A 17,489-nucleotide genomic window follows, 5' to 3' on the forward strand; every position below is an offset into this window, starting at 1 on the left:
ATTAGTGCTGACAATACACAGTAGTCAATGGTCTTAATTAGAGATGAGCGAACGCGTTCGTCCGAGCTTGATATTCGTGCGAATATTAGGGTGTTCGGGATGTTCGTTATTCGTGACGAACACCATGCGGTGTTCTGGTTACTTTCACTTCCTTCCCTGAGACGTTAGCGCGCTTTTCTGGCCAATTGAAAGACAGGGAAGGCATTACAACTTCCCCCTGCAACGTTTAAGCCCTATACCACCCCCCTGCTGTGAGTGGCTGGCGAGATCAGGTGTTCGCCTAATATAAAAGTCGGCCCCTCCCGCGGCTCGCCTCAGATGCGGTGTGAGTTAGATGAGGGACAGTGCTGTTTATACCGGAGCTGCTGTAGGGAAAGAATTGGTAGTTAGTGTAGGCTTCAAGACCCCCCAAAGGTCCTTATTAGGGCCACTGATAGCTGTGTGTTGGCTGCTGTTAGCAGTGGGATTTTTTTTTTTTTCTCAAAATCGCCTCTGCAGACCGTTGCACCTGGCATTAGGGACAGAAGTGCTGCATAGGCAGGGAGAGTGTTAGGAGTGAGTGTAGCCTTCAAGAACCTCAACGGTCCTTTCTAGGGCCATATTTATCCGTGTGCAGTACTGTCCAGGCTGCTGTTGGCTGTGCTGCATTTTTTTTGGGCTTCTCAAAATCGCCTCTGCAGAGCATTGCACCCTCCATTGATACTGCAGGGAAAGAATTGTATAGGCAGGGCCACAACACAGTTATTATTCATTGAATATACGCAGTGCTGCCTGTTGGTGGGAAAAAACTGAAAACAAATCTATTTGTCCAGCCTGTGTCCGTCCTTACGCCTGTGTAGACGTGTGAGCTGCGTGAAAAACATTGCTAAATCATACGCAGCCAGCTACGCTTTACTGCTGGGTTCGCCATTTGCTTTCCTTAATTGGGAAAAAAAAATACCTGCTCTCCAAGAGTTATAATAACTCTGCTACCCTCACGTTCTGTGACACATAAGCAGGGACACAGCGCAGTTATTAAACTTCGCAGGTTCATTGAATATACGCAGTGCTGCCTGTTGGTGGGAAAAAACTGAAAACAAATCTATTTGTCCAGCCTGTGTCCGTCCTTACGCCTGTGTAGACGTGTGAGCTGCGTGAAAAACATTGCTAAATCATACGCAGCCAGCTACGCTTTACTGCTGGGTTCGCCATTTGCTTTCCTTAATTGGGAAAAAAAAATACCTGCTCTCCAAGAGTTATAATAACTCTGCTACCCTCACGTTCTGTGACACATAAGCAGGGACACAGCGCAGTTATTAAACTTCGCAGGTTCATTGAATATACGCAGTGCTGCCTGTTGGTGGGAAAAAACTGAAAACAAATCTATTTGTCCAGCCTGTGTCCGTCCTTACGCCTGTGTAGACGTGTGAGCTGCGTGAAAAACATTGCTAAATCATACGCACCCAGCTACGCTTTACTGCTGGGTTCGCCATTTGCTTTCCTTAATTGGGAAAAAAAATACCTGCTCTCCAAGAGTTATAATAACTCTGCTACCCTCACGTTCTGTGACACATAAGCAGGGACACAGCACAGTTATTAAACTTAGATAATTCATTCACTAGAGGCAGTGGGGCCTTTCGTTTTCCAAAAAGGGCAAAAATTATATTTGGCCTGCAGTCTTGCGCCAATTTATTTCCTGCCTGGGAAATCTAATCACTGGTAATACAGCATGCTGAGGGGTAGGGGTAAGCCTAGAGGACGTGGACGTGGACGTGGCCGAGGACGCGGAGGGCCAAGTGAGGGTGTGGGCACAGGCCAAGCTCCTGATCCAGGTGTGTCGCAGCTGTCTGCTGCGCGATTAGGAGAGAGGCACGTTTCTGGCGTCCCCACATTCATCGCCCAATTAATGGGTCCACGCGGGAGACGGTTATTAGAAAATGAGCAGTGTGAGCAGGTCCTGTCCTGGATGGCAGAAAGTGCTTCGAGCAACCTATCGTCTACCCGCAGTTCTGCGCCGTCCACTGCTGCCAATCCGAATCCTCTGTCTGCTGCTCCTCCTTCCTCCCAGCCTCCTCAGTCCACTACAATGACACCTGCTCAGGAGCGGGAACACTCCCAGGAACTGTTCTCGGGCCCCTGCTTAGATTGGGCAGCAGCGGTTCCTCTCCCACCAGAGGAGTTTATCGTCACTGATGCCCAACCATTCGAAAGTTCCCGGGGTCCGGGGGAAGAGGCTGGGGACTTCCGCCAACTGTCTCAACAACTTTCTGTGGGTGAGGAGGACGATGACGATCAGACACAGTTGTCTTGCAGTGAGGTAGTAGTAAGGGCAGTAAGTCCCAGGGAGCAGCGCACAGAGGATTCGGAGGAAGAGCAGCAGGACGATGAGGTGACTGACCCCACCTGGTGTGCAACGCTTACTCAGGAGGACAGGTCTTCAGAGGGGGAGTCAAGGGCATCAGCAGGGCAGGTTGCAAGAGGCAGTGCGGTGGCCAGGGGTAGAGGCAGGGCCAGACCGAATAATCCACCAAGTGTTTCCCAAAGCGCCCCCTCGCGCCATGCCACCCTGCGTAGGCCGAGGTGCTCTAAGGTCTGGCAGTTTTTCACAGAGACGCCTGACGACCGACGAACAGTGGTGTGCAACCTTTGTCGCGCAAAGCTCAGCCGGGGAGCCAACACCAACAGCCTCACCACCACCACCATGCGCAGACATATGATGGCCAAGCACCCCGCAAGGTGGGACAAAGGCCGTTCACCGTCTCCGGTTTGCACCCCTGCCTCTCCCCCTGTGCCCCAACCTGCCACTGAGATGCAACCCCCCTCTCAGGACACAGGCACTACCGCCTCATGGCCTGCACCCACACCCTCATCTCCGCTGTCCTCGGCCCCATCCAGCAGTGTAGTTCAGCGCACCGTTCAGCCGTCGCTTGCGCAAGTGTTCGAGCGCAAGCGCAAGTACGCCGCCACGCACCCGCACGCTCAAACGTTAACCGTCCGCATCGCAAAATTCATCAGCCTTGAGATGCTGCCGTATAGGGTTGTGGAAACGGAGTCCTTCAAAAGTATCATGGAGGCGGCGGCCCCGCGCTACTCAGTTCCCAGTCGCCACTACTTTTCCCGATGTGCCGTCCCAGCCCTGCACGACCACGTCTCCCGCAACATTGTGCGCGCCCTCACCAACGCGGTTACTGCCACGGTCCACTTAACTACGGACACGTGGACAAGCACAGGCGGGCAGGGCCACTACATCTCCCTGACGGCACATTGGGTGAATTTAGTGGAGGCTGGGACAGAGTCAGAGCCTGGGACCGCTCACGTCCTACCCACCCCCAGAATTGCGGGCCCCAGCTCGGTGCTGGTATCTGCGGAGGTGTATGCTTCCTCCACTAAAGCACCCTCCTCCTCCTCCTCCTCCTCTGTCTCACAATCAAGATGTGTTAGCAGCAGCATGTCGCCAGCAGTCGGTGTCGCGCGGTGTGGCAGCACAGCGGTGGGCAAGCGTCAGCAGGCCGTGCTGAAACTACTCAGCTTAGGCGATAAGAGGCACACGGCCCACGAACTGCTGCAGGGTCTGACACAGCAGACCGACCGCTGGCTTGCGCCGCTGAGCCTCCAACCGGGCATGGTCGTGTGTGACAACGGCCGTAACCTGGTGGCGGCTCTGCAGCTTGGCAGCCTCACGCACGTGCCATGCCTGGCCCACGTCTTTAATTTGGTGGTTCAGCGGTTTCTGAAAAGCTACCCACGCTTGTCAGACCTGCTCGTAAAGGCGCGCCGGCTCTGCGCACATTTCCGCAAGTCCCACACGGACGCTGCCACCCTGCGCACCCTGCAACATCACTTTAAGCTGCCAGTGCACCGACTGCTGTGCGACGTGCCCACACGGTGGAACTCTACGCTCCACATGTTGGCCAGGCTCTATGAACAACGGAGAGCTATAGTCGAATACCAACTCCAACATGGGCGGCGCAGTGGGAGTCAGCCTCCTCAATTCCTTTCAGAAGAGTGGGCCTGGTTGGCAGACATCTGCCATGTCCTTGGTAATTTTGAGGAGTCTACCCAGGTGGTGAGCGGCGATGCTACAATCATTAGCGTCACCATTCCTCTGCTATGCATCTTGAGAAATTCCCTGCAAACCATAAAGGCAGCTGCTTTGCGCTCGGAAACGGGGGCGGGGGAAGACAGTATGCCGCTGGATAGTCAGGGCACCCTCCTGTCTATTTCTCAGCGCGTACAGGAGGAGGAGGAGGAGCATGAGGAGGATGAGGAGGAGGGGGAAGAGACAGCTTGGCCCGCTGCTGACGGTACACCGGCTGATTGCCTGTCATCCTTTCAGCGTGTATGGCCTGAGGAGGAGGAGGAGGAGGAGGAGGATCCTGAAAGTGATCTTCCTAGTGAAGACAGCCATGTGTTGCGTACAGGTACCCTGGCACACATGGCTGACTTCATGTTAGGATGCCTTTCTCGTGACCCTCGCGTTGCACGCATTCTGGCCACGACGGATTACTGGGTGTACACACTGCTCGATCCACGGTATAAGGAGAACCTGCCCACTCTGATTCCCGAAGAGGAAAGGGGTTCGAGAGTGTTGCTATACCACAGGACCCTTGCGGACAAGCTGATGGTAAAATTCCAGCCGACAGCGCTAGTGGCAGAAGGCGCAGTTCCGAGGGCCATGTTGCAGGGGATGTGCGTAGATCGAGCAGCATGTACATCCCAGGCAGTGCAACAGTCTTTAAGGGCCTGGCCAGCTTTATGGCTCCCCACCAAGACTGTGTCACCGCTCCCCAGTCACGGCTGAGTCGGCGGGAGCACTGCAAAAGGATGGTGAGGGAGTACGTAGCGGATCGCACGACCATCCTTGGTGACGCCTCTGCCCCCTACAACTACTGGGTGTCGAAGCTGGACACGTGGCCTGAACTAGCCCTGTATGCCCTTGAGGTGCTTGCTTGTCCTGCGGCTAGCGTGTTGTCGGAGAGGGTGTTTAGTGCGGCTGGGGGAATCATCACAGATAAGCGTAGCCGCTTGTCAACCGACAGTGCCGACAGGCTAACACTCATCAAGATGAACAAAGGCTGGATTTCCCCAGACTTCTGTTCTCCACCAGCGGACAGCAGCGATACGTAAGCAATACGTAGGCTGCACCCGCGGATGGAAGCTACGTTCTCTCTCACCATCCAAAACGGGGACATTTCTGCTTCATCAATCTGTGTCTAATATTCCTCCTCCTCCTCCTCCTGCTCCACCTCCTGAAACCTCACGTAATCACGCTGAACGGGCAATTTTTCTTAGGGCCACAAGGCTCACTCAAATAATTTTTCAGAACAATTTTTATAAGTTTCAATGCGCTTAAAAGCATTGGAACTTTAACTTGAACCAATTTTTCGTTACACTGGGCTGCCTCCAGGCCTAGTTACCACTTAAGCCACATTAACCAAAGCGATTAATGGGTTTCACCTGCCCTCTTGGCTGGCCATGGCCAATTTTTGGGATGTACATTAGTACTGTTGATACAGCAATTTGTGTGGGCCCTCGCCTACAGTGTAATCAAATTAATTTTTAGCCCACCTGCATTACAGCTGACGTTACCTCAGCTGTGTTGGGCAATGCAATGGGATATTTTTGTGTACCGCCGGTGGGTTCCAGGGAGCCACCCATGCTGTAGGTGCACACTGAGTTTTTAATACATCTGTACACTTCTAAAGAACCCGTCTGACCGGGGCATGCAGTGTGGGCCGAAGCCCACCTGTATTACGCACGACATTACTACCTCAGCTGTGTTGGGCAATGCAATGGGATATTTCTATGTACCGCCGGTGGCTTCCTGGCACCCACCCAGGCAGTGGGTCCACAGGGAGTTAAACCTACATGTGTCCACTTGTAAAGAATCCCAGTCTGACTGGGGCATGCAGTGTGGGCCGAAGCACACCTGTATTACGCACGACATTACTACCTCAGCTGTGTTGGGCAATGCAATGGGATATTTCTATGTACCGCCGGTGGCTTCCTGGCACCCACCCAGGCAGTGGGTCCACAGGGAGTTAAACCTACATGTGTCCACTTGTAAAGAATCCCAGTCTGACTGGGGCATGCAGTGTGGGCCGAAGCCCACCTGTATTACGCACGACATTACTACCTCAGCTGTGTTGGGCAATGCAATGGGATATTTTTGTGTACCGCCGGTGGGTTCCAGGGAGCCACCCATGCTGTGGGTCGACAGGGACTTCACAATAGGGAGTTGTACCTGCCTGTGTCTATGAATTAAAAAGCCCGGTCTGACTGGGGCATGCAGACACCTTGACAGAATGAATAGTGTGTGGCACATAGGTTCCCCATTGCTATGCCCACGTGTGCAGCTCCAGATGGCGGTGGCACAGGATTCTATTTCTCATTGCTTCTGTACAGCATTGTGGGCTATCGCTCCGCCACTTTTAAAGAGGGTCGCTGCCTAGCCGTGCCAACCTCTGCAGTGTATGCCTGCGGTCCCTCGTCATGGCAGACGCAATTCTAAATAGACATGAGCGTGGTGTGGCATGAGGGCAGCTGAAGGCTGCGCAGGGACACTTTGGTGTGCGCTGTGGGGGGGAGGGGGTGCGGTTGGGCAGCATGTAACTCAGGAGAAGTGGCAGTGGAGTGTCATGCAGGCAGTGATTGTGCTTTGTTGGAGGTAGTGTGGTGCTTAGCAAAGGTATGCCATGCTAATGAGCGCTTTTCAGAAGTAAAAGTTGTTGGGAGGGGGGGGGGGGCCCACTCTTGCCGCTATTGTGGCTTAATAGTGGGACCTGTGAACTTAGGATGCAGCCCAACATGTAGCCCCTCGCCTGCCCTATCCGTCACTGTGTCATTCCCATCACTTTCCTGAATTGCCCAGATTTTCACACATGAAAACCTTAGCGAGCATCGGCAAAATACAAAAATGTTCTGGTCGCCCATTGACTTCAATGGGGTTCGTTGTTCGAAACGAACCCTCGAGCATCACGGGAAGTTCGTTACGAATAACGAACACCCGAACATTTTGGTGTTCGCTCATCTCTAGTCTTAATCCTTTCCAACCCAATTTTCCTGCCACCGCACACTCCCCAGTTCTTATTTATTTTGGGTTGGAAAGCCCATTGTGGATTCCTTGGAATTACTCAACAGAAACACAGAAAAATGATCCATTATGATGATTTTATTAGCAATTTTTTGAAAATTAAACATGAGCTATGAGTGTTTCACATCGGGAAGATCATTTGCACTAACCCTGTAAATATATGTATATTGATATAGCATACATTTATATTATAAGACTATTCATTTCTTAATTTCTCTAAAGATAGATAGATATCATTAGAGAAATTAGACATACATAGAGTTATTATGTCAATTGGAAATAAAAGGAGTATGCAGGACAGCTCTCTAATGTTGGAGAGCCCCTCCGCTGTCCTGCATAGTGTAATATACATATGCAGAACAGCCTCCAACATCAGAGCACTGTCCTGCATAGTGGAATATATATATGCAGTGCTAGAAACATGTGTCGGACCTCGCCCGATATCAGACCTATTCAGAGAAATCTGAATGTCGGATGAGGTCTGACAGTGGATTGGAAAGGGTTATTGAGGATCCGTCATGATGACAGAGCTCCTTTAATCAGGGTGTCTACTACCGGTATATCAGAGGTCTTTAATCTATTGCAGGTTGTGAGTCACTTTTCAAATATAAGAAATGTGGTGTTGACCTACAGTGACTATTAAAAGAGATAAAGCCTGTATATATATATATATATATATATATATATATATATATATATATATATATATATATATATATATATATATATATATAGATAGATAGATAGATAGATAGATATATATATAGAGAGAGAGATATAGAGAGAGAGAGATATAGAGAGAGAGAGATATAGAGATAGAGAGAGAGAGAGATATAGAGATAGAGAGAGAGAGAGATATAGAGAGAGAGATAGAGAGATAGAGAGAGAGATAGAGAGAGAGATAGAGAGAGAGATAGAGAGAGAGATAGAGAGAGAGATAGAGAGAGAGATAGAGAGAGGGAGATAGAGAGAGGGAGATAGAGAGAGGGAGATAGAGAGAGGGAGATAGAGAGAGGGATATAGAGATAGAGAGAGAGAGATATAGAGATAGAGAGAGAGAGATATAGAGATAGAGAGAGAGAGATATAGAGATAGAGAGAGAGAGATATATATATATAGAGAGAGAGATAGAGAGAGAGATAGAGAGAGAGATAGAGAGAGGGAGATAGAGAGAGGGAGATAGAGAGAGGGAGATAGAGAGAGGGAGATAGAGAGAGGGAGATAGAGAGAGGGAGATAGAGAGAGGGAGATAGAGAGAGGGAGATAGAGAGAGGGAGATAGAGAGAGGGAGATAGAGAGAGAGAGATAGAGAGAGAGAGAGGGAGATAGAGAGAGAGAGGGAGATAGAGAGAGAGAGGGAGATAGAGAGAGAGAGGGAGATAGAGAGATAGAGAGAGAGAGATAGAGATAGAGAGATAGAGATAGAGAGATAGAGATAGAGAGATAGAGAGATAGAGAGATAGAGATAGAGAGATAGAGATAGAGAGATAGAGATAGAGAGAGAATGCCTGTAGCAATTTCTAAGGCACTGATAATAATGACATCACCTGCCTGTGCAATAATATGGAAGCCCTGAAAACAAGACCTATTGAGGGTACTTGAGGACTGGAGTTGAGGAACATTGGTTTAGACTCTAGAAGATCTACACTGACATAAGCCAGGAGCAGAGGACTACTCTCCATTCAAGCAGCAAGATACCACATACTTTACGTAGGTGCCATGAATGTAACCATGTAGTCCTATCAGCCAGGATGGACTCTGTGAATACAGACACATAATAGACTTTTGTCATTACCCTCAGAATTGAAATCAAGGTGTTCTATTCTCTGTGTTTTTCAAACGGAATTTTGGTGTGCACAAGAACAAAACCAATATGTCCGTATGAAGCTGCAACAAAGCTCAGACATAAGCCATCGTATGCCATACATATGTAAACTACAGGCTTTATGAAAAAAATGTATACTATTTGGTATGGGTAGGGTTGCCACTCACCTAGTAGACCAGTGGCCCAGCTAGTAATTAGATTCTAAGGCCAGTGCAGGTAATTATTTTTACTAGCAATGTTAATTTAAATTACCGTGGGCGGCTAAGGGGTCCCACTTATAAACCTCCAGCAGCAGTAGGAGCTACCCATACTGTCTTACACAACACTGCTGCAGCCGGATGTCATTCTGTACTACATAGCCGATTCCTCTCACCGAGCGCATGTAAAAGAATGGAGAAGGAATCACTATGTAGTGCAGAGCAACGATAAGCTGCAGGAGTCTTACATGTGACAGCATGAGAAGGTCCTACCATGATATCTATGTGGGGTCATAAAAGGGGGCACTATCACTTTGTAGGGCCACACAGGGAACACTATTGTACCTTGTGGGGTTACAGAAAGGGACGCCATTACTTTGTGAGCCCACAAAATAGGATACTAGTACTATCGGGGGTACTGAGGGGTAGCATCAGGATTGGGAGTGTTCAGAGATGAGTTGTTGTTGGAAAAATGTCTTCATGGTGGTCAGACCGAGTACAGAAAAGTGTGTGTGTGGGTAGAGCAGCCCCATATGTAAGTGTATAGGCTCTACGGCCGATTTAACTTCTGCAAGGATAAAAAGAGAAAAAGGTACTGCAAATGTACTTCCAGTCCAGAATAGTACGCCACATCCACTTTAGGAGGGATTGTGAATATGCTATGGGCAGGGGAAAGAAGAAATTTGGTATCGGGGGAAAACACCTGTTTTTCACAAGTATCGAAGCAAATGCATGTTTTAGCCTGACTTCTGATTTATTGATTATTGCCAGCAAATTAGAACACATTTTGGGGAAAAGCCCCGTCCGCGGTTTAGCTGGTGGCACTCTATTAGTTGAAAGAATATGTAAAAAGCATAAATGTCAGCAATTAAAAAACATTGAGTTGAGAAGATAAACTAGTAGGAATAAAAAAGAAATAATAAATTATGAATATATAAATGATATAAAATATAAATAAAAAATCATAAATTAATCACAAACAGTGGCGGCATCCAAAGATATCAACATTGTTTGAAAACACTGCAACAAAATTGATATAGACAAGGTGAGTCAAATGACCATGATGTGATGGCATCAGACAATGAACCATAAAGCAGATAATGAACCATAAAATGAGACTATTTCATTTATGTATGGGTAACCGTACTGGGGCTGTTCTACCATGTCGGCCAATTGATACAATAAAAACCGCAAGAATAATTTCTGCAGCGGAAAGCTTTCTGCTTTGAAATTAAGGATTTCTTGCGCTATGGTGCAGAGTTTGAAAAGTCAGACAAGGAAAAAAACATTCATGCGCAACTATGCTCTGTACTGGCGAACGTAGTTGCGTATATGGCCGTGTGAAGCCGCCCTTAGGCCTCATGTCCACGGGCAAAAGAAGATTTTAGATCCGCAGCGGATCACCTGCACGCGGATCCGCATCCCATAGGGATGCATTGACCACCCGCGGGTAGATAAATACCCGCGGATGGTCAATAAAAGTGAATTTTAAAAAATGGAGCATGAAAAAAAAAGGACATGCTCCATTTTCATGCGGGTCTCCCACGCGGACGGCTCCTGCAGACTTCTATTGAAGCCTATGGAAGCCGTCCGGATCCGCAGGAGACCTAAAATAAGAATAACTTACCCGCAGCGGACCGGGCAATTCTTCTCCTCTTCACGGCCAGACCTTCTTTCTTCGGCCCGGCGAATGTGCCGGGCGCATGCGCGCGGCACGCAGCCGGCGTGCCGAGCACATGCGCCGGCCGAAGAAAGAAGATCCGGCCGTGAAGAGGAGAAGACCTGCCCGGTCCACTGCGGGTGAGTTAATTCTTATTTTCAGCGCTCATGTCCGCGGGGCAGGAGGGACACGCTACGGATTCTCCATGGAGAATCCGTAGCGGGCCTGATTTTCCCCGTGGACATGAGGCCTTAGGGTGTGTTCACATGTCCCTGATATGATGTGGATTTTGTCACCGATTTTGGTACAGAACTGCAGATTTCACCCTTTATATTGTATTCAAATTGGAGGGATAAAATCTACTGCAGATCTGCCCACAAATCAGCGACGAGTGAACACACCCTAAAGAGGAAATAAAGCATCACATAGTACCCATTACAGTCCCTGGGCTGTACACGTAAAGCATGGACCTGTTGGGTTCCCCAGAACAAGAGCCATTGTGCAGAGCTACTTGATGATGGTCCAAAATAAGGGACCCCCTGTACAGCCTCAGAATTCCCTAGAGCATGTGAATGGGTTTTTCTAAACCAGACAACTTTAACAATTATATACAAAGTAAGGTATTGTTACAATGTATCAGCGCAGCTGGAGTACAGACCACTCAATGCTGTATAATGGAGGCCCCTCATTGATGCTTCTGTTATCAGATCTAACATTCATGACGAAGGAACCCCCCCATAGAGAGATAGATCTCATCTGTTCTGTCATTTCCTATTGATATGTGATTCTGGGAATGCAGGAAAGCAAGACCACAACCAATATGGCCGCCATTACAACGTCCACAGGGGTTGTCACCCAGTTTCCACCAAGTCATGAACAGTAAATATGCCTGAGAGCTCAAACAGACGACCGTGTTTGTGGGACATTTTCATGCCAACAAAACATAATGAAGCAAAGCCATTGATTTCAATGGTTTCGTTTTGACGTTTTTCCTATGAGCGAGAAAGAGGCCTTGCCTTATCTTTCTTGCACGTAGTTTTTATACGGGCGGGGAAGATATTTCAGGCCGCATCTTTCTGCTTTTTTTTTTCCTGCATGCAATAAGGCAAAGTTTAAATGGTAAAAAAAAAACAAAAACCAACTTTTGACAGGTTCATATGCAAAAACACTCGGTAACGGCGAGTCTATTTGCGCATGCACTTGTCTGTCGAAGCCCTAACTCTGTAATGACACGTCTCCTGCTGAGCTTGTAGGTTTGATATTCATGAATCTTGGAAAGCTGGGTGACATCGGAGGCAGCTGTAATGACGGACAAATTGTTTATTAAGGCTTCTTCAGATGGGCGCACAGTAGTGTCACATCTGACCAGGCCGCTGGGAAGCAGAAGTCGGGGAGCGCTGACAGCAGGAAGTCTTCAGAAGAGGTGAAGGGAGCGCTGCATAGCATGAAAACAGCTGCAGATACGCAAGTGACTTCCAGTCAAAATCTGCACCAACGGTATGGATTTTGACAGTTTTTTGGATATGGAAATTCTGCATAATTTGATGCAGAAATTTTTGCTGTGTACATGCTGTGGCATTTCCGCCACGTGTAAGCATACCGTAGGTCAGCTGGAGGTATGCTGCCACGTGCAGAGTAGCCTCAGTAGTAAACCGTCCCCTATATTGGCCCCAGTATTAACAGTGACCCCTATATTGGTCCCAGTAGTAAGCGTCCCCTCTATTAGCCCCAGTAGTAACAGTGACCTCTATATTGGTCCCAGTAGTAAGCGTCCCCTCTATAGGCCCCAGTAGTAATAGTGACCCCTATATTAGCCTCAGTAGTTATAGTGACCCCCACAGTGGCCTCAGTAGTAATAGTGTCCCCCTATATTGGCCCCAGTAGTAATAGTCACCCCTCACAGTGGGCTTATTAGTAATAGTGACCCTATATTGGCCTCAGTAATCATAATGACCCCCACAGTGGCCTCAGTAGTAATAGTGACCCTATATTGGCCCCAGTAATCATAATGACCCCCACAGTGGCCTCAGTAGTAATAGCGCCACCCTGAGATTGAAATACTTACATCCTGCTCGTCTTTAAATCACTGCTGCTTCTCTGCTTGGCGCTGCTGAGGGTGGAAATGTGTGCACCCAGACGCCTCCTCCCTTTGTCAGTTTGTGCACCCCATAACAGGAGAGGAGCCACGGCTGGTAATCACTTTCATGGTGACTCAGCATCCCAAAATTGGGACAGACTTCCCAAAAATGGGACAAAAGGCTGTTTCCACTTCGGGACTCTGGGGACAGCGGGACAGAGGATCCCAAAGCGGGATTGTCCTGCCTCGGGATGTCTGGTCACCTTAATAATTGCACACACATACAGTACTGTGCAATAGTTTTAGGCAGGTGGGAAAAAATGTTGCAAAGTAAGGGCTCTTTTACACAGGATGAATGTTGAGTGTAAGTGCACCCTACAGTCCCAGTTCAGGGATAATTGCTTCTGTTCTTTTCCACAGAAGTGATGATCGCTCAGTGAATAGAGGCACAACGGGTCAGAGGTATTTTCTACCCGCCCTCCTCCATTCACACTGTATCATAAGGTTAGATTTCTATTATGCGTGTTTGGGTGTTTTTATTAAATATGTTTGAATAAAGCATAATTTAATAGTTTTGTTTTCAGTGATGTTTTGTGTTGTCGCCCCTTTATTTGCCATAATCTTTGCAGTACTTGAGCATACTACCCTATCACTTGCAATACTCACTGCTAAAATCCTCATAAGCACCAGGACCTCTGCTGTAAACAGCTGCCTTGCCCTTTGCACCCAAGACCCATATGGATGTCCCCAGGCTTTCACGTTAAATAACCATTTTCACCTTATACGAACCTGCTTCTCCTACGCCATTGTTGTGACTATTAACCACCATTAACTGTATTCAAATAAAAAAAGGGAGAGAACAGGCAGCAAAACTGACTACCCAAATCTGACTCTTACATTAAATCCCTTCTGCCAGTCTTGGTAAGTACTACCTCCCTGACATTTAACCCTCTCCATACCCAAAATGCTAGTCATGCCTATATCCATTTGCCTGCCTCTGCTCACACTAGACTAGCCATCCTTGACTGCTTTCTGAAATGTTAAGATGCAACAATAGCTCAGCAGCGCCACCTACTGGAAGGCAGCATATCTGCAAGTCAATGTTAGACTTTTTGTAAGAGTCTTGTAATAATGACTGGGAATTGTAAGCCAAAGCCAGAAAACATACACAGACTGCAATAGATTTCTGGCTTGGCTAGTGAGAGTTATATAGATGTGGGTCAGGAAGAGTATTGTTTCTAATAAGGAGAGCATCTAGAAAGTATGTAAGGAGACATATAATGCCATGCATGCTCCCCTGGAAATATGCAAATAGAAAGATGGAACAATACCTCTGCAGCGCCACCTATTGGAAGGCAACCCTCCTGAAAGTCAATGTTAGACTGCTTTCTCTTAATGTAAACCAGAGTGTGCTCACCCTTTCATTGTCAGACTGGGGTATCTAGAGCCTACTAGTAAAATTCACTGTACAGCTGCATGTAAATATTACCTGATCCCTATTCAGAAATTCCCAGCTGTCACATTCACCATACACTTCAATGAGAACATGACTGCATTGGGAGAATGCAGCGAGAAGATATTAGTGGACACATGTTCACCAGATAGATAAGGATCCCAGAGACGGTATATACTGCAAAGGGTGCAATCACAATAGGGGCCACAGTGTGCTGAAAACTGTGTCGACTTGCAGTTTTCTTACAAAACGGCAGATTTTGCAGATTGATTTTTAATAGCTGCGCAAATTTAGAAGTTAACAGCAGTTTTACCCGTGAAACCATGTGACCATTAACAATCCGAAAACCATGCCCGCTTGTGGTAAAACAGCATGCCAGCTTAGTTTTCGCATAGCCTTATCCTTAAAGGGCCACTTCATCAAAAATACATTTTCCATCCCTGCACGCCTCACCTGATTACCCGTCACACTCTACAGGTCTCCTGTGTATATTACAGACTCCTGTCTGATATTTATAAGACACCATCTTGATTTTTAGATTTCGCCCTTCTTTTTTCTCTGTGCTGTGCCATCAATCCCATGCATCAGTACAGCATCGCATGACCAGCTACAGCCAGTACTGTACCTGCTGCTGGGAAAACAATGTGATTATAGTTACCCTCTATAGTTACCTAAATAAGCCAAAAAAAAAAGAAGTATACAGTCAGGAGGCTTAACTGTCATCTCCTTCATTATAACTGTGTGACAGGAGCCTCTAATCATCAGCAGTAACTGTGATAGGAGTCTCTGTCTCCCCTCTGAAGAGGTACAGTCCATGTAGTTTTGTCATACAAGACGTTCTGGTGAATTAAATGGCCCTGGAGAGAACATAAAGAAAAGTAATTCTCAGACAGTCACAATCAGATCACATTACCCACCTGAAGAGAAGGAGTCCAGGAAATTTCAGACAGAAAGGAATAACTAAACAAGGTAATACTAGCGGACTTGTATAAACTAGTTACATATTGGATGGAAAAAAAAGAAAAAAAAAGATCAACCTGCACCCGTAGAAAGTTTCCTTGTGGAATGCAATTTGTGAGATAAACTACAATTTCTTGCAAGTCCTGAAGGTCTGCAGCTGTCAGGGCATGCTAGGAGTTATAGTCCCCTACAAAAGGAAAAAGGGATGACAGGAGTTTGAGCGATTGTTTTCATTATCTAGAAGGTGAGGGGACATACATTCTTTATTCAGTAGTAGCCTGCTGACTGGCATTTGCTTCTGATTGATTCTGCCCTGGGGGCGCTCTCATCAGCCTGCTGCCTGGTTCTTAGCATGAACTAGTAGCCCTTTCAGCTCTGAACTGGTCCAACATGCTCCCACAGTGCAAGCCGCAGGCAACAATAAGAGGCTTAAGGCTGGGTTCGCATGGGAGGATTTGCTGCGGAATTCTGTGCGGAATTTCGCCGCGGCAAATCCGCATGCGGCCGCTAGTCCCGGGATTAGCCAGCCATGTGGACGAGATTTCTCAGAAATGTCGTCCATACAGGACGGCAAATCTGCTGTGGCTAAGCCGGCAGAAGCCGCTGCTGCAGCGCGGATTTGCTGACCGCAGCATGTCCATTTTTTTTCCTGCTGCGGCCGCAGCGGAAGAGCAAGCAGTCGGGCCGCTTCAAAGCCGCTGCGGGTTTTGCAGCAGCTGTTCTCCCGGCGGAAATCTTGCGTTTTTTTCGCTGCAGCGAAACCGCAAGATTTCCGCCGAGAATCCGCCCTGTGAGAACCCAGCCTTAAGATGATTTTTAATGGCATCCCGCAGCAACATTGCGTAGGCAGTATACTGGCAGTAATGCTCCTGGATGTAATCTCAGCCAGCCTGCATCTACATAAATAGATAAACTACACAGTTTAATTTTATGGACATGTAGGCTGGCTCAGATGCTCTGTGCTGCTGATCTGTATGCAGTGCAATCAGTGTATTGCACTGTGCTACTCACGTTGGGGTGGGTTGCCTGAGAGCTCACTCCTGGCTCAGAGATTCACCTATTCCCTGATGGGCCAGTCCAAGTCTGCTTGTCAGTGGCCCTTTAAGCATTAAGTATTTGGAGCACATATCCCATCAGACTCCCATTAGCTGCGCCCATACATAAAGCTATTTTGCTTCAGGAAGCAGACAGCTCAGTACATTGTACATTTGACCGGATGAGTACTGCAGATTGATTCCCATTCACTTGAATTGGACGCAGCCTGCAGTATTAAGCTGGGCCACTGTGCAGTGTATGGAGTTGTCCGCTTCCTGCAGCAAAACAGCTAGAAGTAGGACAACCCATTTACGCTGGTACATTTTTAAATGCACTCAATATCCCTGAGTTAACATCTTCTTTGAGTATACTCACAAAACGTGAATACATTGCAGATGTTTTGCCGTGGAATTTCATATGAAAAATCCAGAATGTATTACAGCACCAGCAAAGTGGAGGAGATTTAAAGGGGTTGCCCAGTTGTGAACTATTGATGGTCTACCATGAGTGTAGGTCATGAGTAATAGATTGCCGAAGGTATGCTGCACAGACTCCTGCTAATTAGCTGTTCCTCAGGCTGGTGTGTCTGTGGACTTAGCTAATTTCGGCAGGAAGCAGAGAAATCCATTTCGACTGCAGTGGGCGGGCTTGATAGTGGCAGGCCAAGCATCCATTTGAATGCTAATGTAGCCTGCAATACCAAATTGTGCCACTGCAATGAGAACAGAGCTGTCTGCTTCCTGCAGAAATCAGCTCAGTGCACAGCTGATCAGTGGGGCCCCTGATGTCAGACCCTCACATATCTACTATTGATAACTTATCCTGAGAATAGGCCATCAATAGTTTACAACTGGACAACCACTTTAAACAAATTTCATTTGTACACTGCAAAAAAGATCGATAGTCTAAATTTCAAATTTACACCATGTTGATTTATGATGCATATTTTCACTGCAGATTTCACGCCTTTCAATTAGGGCTCTTTCACACGAGTGTATATCGGCCCGCCGTTTTCACGGCCGGCCGATATACACTACCATCTGAGGCGTAAAAACTCATGAACGGACGCACAAATCTAACGTTTGTGCACCCGTTCAGATGGCATGGGCCCTGGCGCATATACGCCGAGGCCACCATGTCGTTGCCCCTTCCGGCCCTCTCGCCAGCTCACCTTCTCTCTGGCTGCTTGCACTGGGAGGGGGCAGAGCAA

This window comes from Eleutherodactylus coqui, chromosome 4 (genome assembly GCF_035609145.1).
Source record: "Eleutherodactylus coqui strain aEleCoq1 chromosome 4, aEleCoq1.hap1, whole genome shotgun sequence".
NCBI lineage: Eukaryota > Metazoa > Chordata > Amphibia > Anura > Eleutherodactylidae > Eleutherodactylus > Eleutherodactylus coqui.